We start from the raw sequence: 4,732 nt of genomic DNA on the forward strand, positions 1-4,732 counted from the left end.
AAAAAAAAAAAAAAAAAAAAAAAAAAAAAAAAGGCAAAAGGCAAAAGTCACTAGTATGTTAAATAAGACTTGTGAACTTCTTTTCCTCCTTTCTCCCATCTATTGATGAAGTGAAGAATAAAGAACTTGCTGTTTTTCTTCTTTTTTGTACTGGGGATCAAACTCAGGTCCTTGTGCCTGCGAGACAGGTGGCGGAACCACTGAGCTAAATCCCCAGCCCTCTTTTCCTTTTTATTTTTAATTTGAAGGAAGCTTGTATTTTCAGAAAAACCAAAACACTGCAAAGACATTCTTCTGAGTTACATGAGTGTGTTTCTGGCAGGTATATCATGTGGACTTTAGCATGTTTCCTACAAACGACAAACATGCCTCCAGAACCACAGTGGAACCCTGGGAGTCAGGGTACGAGCAGCACACATTCAGTCACCTGGGCCTCAAAGTCCAGGAAGAGAAGCCAGGGCCTCCAATAGGGTCTTCTCTGAAGGATCCAGCTCAGTGCACCATGGGACTTTTATTCCCACAACCCTCTAGTCTCCTCCTGGAAAGAGCTTCAGCCCTTGACTTTCAAGCTGTCAACACCCTTAAAGAAGACAGGCAGTTACTGTGGAGAACGTTCTTCCACCAGGGACTGTCTGCTGTTCCCTCACTCTGAGGAATCTCCCAGAGGTGATAACATGCATCTCCTTCACTGGGGATGTCACCGAGGCTCACCTTCACAAAGGGGAGATCTGCCAGACTCCTCTACAGTATGTTTACTCCTTTCTTTTGGGAATTACAAAGCAGTGTGTGCAGGAGTATTTTGAAGCTACTTAAATGTAGAGAACAGGGAAAGGGGATGTTACCAGAACCCCTGCAGTGGGCCCTGGCCTTCTGTGAGCCACGACAGCACAAGGCAAATCAATGAGCAAAGATGGGAAATAAGACTTAGAGAAGAAGCTGAGCTTTGGGCCTGATCAGTGCTGCTCTGGGCAGCACAGACGAAGGCACCCCAAGCTTGCCACTATTTATTGGGTTCTTAAAGAGTATCAGATGTCTCAGAGGGTGATGTAATCCTAATACCTTGAGGATCTTGTGCTGATGAGGGTCTTATGTTGATTAGGATGGCAAAATGAGCAAAAATGTTCTTACAACAGTAGGGGGGATGAGTTAAGCTGATACGGAATTTGTCCCTCCGTCTGGGAGACCTTTCTACTGGTTTCTCAAGAAACTAGGATGTCTTTAACTGATGTAATCTTGCCCTTGAGCATCAAAAGCATCATGGGACTAGTAAAGTCTCAGCTGTGACTGGAGGCAAAAATGGAGTTACGTTTCTGCATGCCACAGCTGGCCCGTAGGCAAGAAGACTAGGCCTGATCATAATTTAATTATGAAACGATTTTCCTCCCAAATTATGTAGAATTGCTCCTGACACTTAAATATCCTGCTCCTCTGGAAATTTTCATTTATTCATTCACTTAGCTCAGGATGGGCCCCTGGCTTTCTATTCTTTTGAGAGAATTATAAATCATTACTATGACTGAAATTATCCTTTATTTGACCAAGGTGAACCCCCGCTTTTTTTTGTACCAGGGATCAAACTCTGGACTTTGTGCTTGCTAGGTGGTCTCTGTGCTGTTTTAAACTCTTCCTGTTACTTTCTTTTTCTCTGGAACACCAAGATATTCCAGGCTCATCTGTGCTTGCTGCCTTGGCACCAGCTACTCATGCAGAGAGAAGATCTGCTTCCACCCTCCCCTCCCTTTACTCCTTATATTTGGGCTTGGATTCTCCTGGTGGCTAAGAGGGTTCATGTGTGTAAGTTAGGTTTTAAAAAGAGCAAAGAGAACGGGCGTGGTGCCACACACCTGTAATCCCAGCGCTCGGGAGGCTGAGGCAGGAGGATCGCTGTGAGTTCGATACCAGCCTGGGCTACATAGTGAGTTCCAGGTCAGTCTCAACTACATAGTGAGACCCTGTCTCAAAAAAACAAAAACAAAACAAAACAAAAAAAAAAAAAAGAGAAAGGTAAAGCAGAGTGCAAACATCCCACCTGGATGGAGTTTCTGCAAGACTCACATATGGAGAAGGACCTTTTAGGCAACAGATCTGTCCATGATTCAGAATCAGCCAGGCAGGCACCTCCCGAGTATGTGGGGTGTAGGAGCTGGCAGAGGTAGTGTGGGCATTGATTTAGTTTGGGAAAATAATCTGGCTTAAGGGGGATTTCAACCACCAGTTGAACACGTCTCACTTCAGTGTGGTCTGAGAGATCCCACAGGCCCAGATAGTGAGCTCCGGAAAGCCCAGTGCGTGCGTGGCTGCCCCTGCAGGAGCAGGTGTGGAGCTGAGTGCCCAGCTGCTTCTTGGTAACATGAACGATGGCTTTGCTGGCTGCTGATGTCAGAGGGACTTTTGGACCACGGCTCAGGTTTTTGCAAGAGTGTAGAAAGAGCCAGGGCCTTTCTTCCAGGACAGGCCCTGGAAGCTCTTGCTTCCATTTCCCACCTGAATAGGTTTTTGCCTTTCAAGACAGCTAATTTAGTACCTTTTAATAGGGTCTCATTTCAGTGACATGTTTTAAAGCCTGGGGATTGAGGGTTAGTTTGATTTGATGTGGAAACCCTGCCCTGGAGAGTTCAGGTGCTGTCCAGGGAACCTGCTGTGCATGGTCCATAATTGGCCCATGTGTCTTTGTTTTTCTCTCTCTCTCTCTGAAATAACACTTTTTCCCCTCTGCCTGCTTTCTCTTGGGCTGTTTTCATACTCACCAATTTTTAGGAGCTCTTTATGTATATTTGGTAGTATTCCATTGTCAGTGGTACATTTTGCAAATATCTTCCTGTGATTTTTTTCTTTTCCTTTAGGGCATCCTTTAGTTTTTTAAAATTGTGTGGTTTATATTATTTTACTTTTTTTTTTTTTCAGAGCTGGAGATGGGAAATCAGGCCTTTGTATATGGTAGGCAAGTGCTCTACCACTGAGCTACACACTCAGTCCCTATCTTTTACTTTTTATTATGCAAACTTCAAGCATGTAAAAATTGAAATTATAATGGATTCCCAGATACACATCACTTGTTTTTTAAAAACAATTTTAAAAAGAGTGATTCTTAAGCTATTTTGGATGAATTTTAGAGTGGTCAGGTTTAACAATATTTTATTTGGGGACTTGTACATGCTAAGCATGTGCCCTACAACTGAACTGCACCTCCAGCTCCCCCATTTTATTTACTTATTTTCATTTCAGTTTTTATTAGTACATATTTGCAGTACATAATGTTTACATTCATCATGGGGAGTTGGTACATGTCCATAACACACCTTATTTTCCTGATATTTTACTTTATCACTAGAAATTCTTGCGTTTTTATTTTTTAAATAAACTTTCAATTTTAGATTTACAGAAAACTTGCAGAGATGGTAAGCACAGAATTCCTCTGACCCAGTTTCTGTTTTTCGTAATGTTATCTTTATACTACAGTGGTACATTGTTAAGAAGCCAAGATTTGTTCATTGCTTTATTTGGAATTTGCCGGTTTTTCCATTAATGTCTTTATTCTGTTCTGGAATCTAACCTAGGAAATCACAGTGCATTTGGTAACCCATTTCCTTCTTCCTGGCAGGCTCTGATAGTTTTCAGTCTTTCTTTGCCTTCAATGGTCTTGACAGTTTTGAAGAGTCCTGGGTCCAATATTTTGTTGAGTGGATCTTCGTGTTGGTCATGTTTAACCTCAGGTAAACAGAATACCTGAGCTAAACCAGTTATCAGGTGGAAAGGTTTATTTTGGCTCGAAGCTTCAGAGGTTCCAGTCTGTAGTCACTTGGCCCTATTGCTTTGGGCTGGTTGTGGGACAGTGCATCACGGGGGACTGCAGGACCGAGGCATCTGCGCATGGTGGGGTGACCCGGAAGTGAAAGCAGAAGGAAGAATGGGCAGAGGCCCCCGGTGTCCAGTCAAGGGCCATGCCCCGGGGCCTGACTTGCCCACTGCTTCTCAGGGGCACTGTGGGCTGAGGAAGGAGTCTTCGAGGGCCAGGCTGTGGGGGACCATGCAAGATCCAAACCATAACAATCCTATTTAAGATCATTCCTTACTCTGTGGTTAGAACAAGACCTATATTTTCTTCTAAAAGTTTGTTTTTTTTTTTCCTTTTGACAGTCAATTCTTTTTTGAGGGGGTACCAGGGATCGAACTCAGGTCCTTGGGCTTGCAAGGCAGGTGCCAGAACCTCTGAGCTAAATCCCCGGCCCTTGATAGTCAATTCTTAATCTATTCAGGATTCCTTTTTATAGTAGGGATATGTGTTCATTGTTTTCCTGTATGAATAAAGTTGTTTTGTCATTGACATTTCCCTTCAGTTGTATGTTAACATTACTCTTATGCAGGTGTCTATTTTATTCTGCCACTCACTTTGTCTATGTGCCAATAACGATTTCCTTATTACTAAAGCTTTATCTTATGCTTTTGTAATTGGTAGAACAAGTCTCTTCTCCTTAGTCATCTTCAGAAGTGTCTTGGATATTCTTTGTGCTTTTATTAGACACGTTTTATAAAAACACTTAAAATTGTTGGAGATTTTTACTGGAGTTGCACTAAATCTAAAAACCATTATGTGAAATCTTGGTATCCTGATGACCCTGTCTTGGAAAAGAAAAAAAGAATGGACTTTTCCCTAAGTGCATCTTACACACACACACACACACACACACACACACACACACACACACACCATAATCGCATTCTGTACAAGGAG

Source organism: Fukomys damarensis, unplaced genomic scaffold (assembly GCF_012274545.1).
Source record: "Fukomys damarensis isolate Sample0158 unplaced genomic scaffold, DMR_v1.0_HiC HiC_scaffold_19, whole genome shotgun sequence".
Classification (NCBI taxonomy): Eukaryota; Metazoa; Chordata; class Mammalia; order Rodentia; family Bathyergidae; genus Fukomys; species Fukomys damarensis.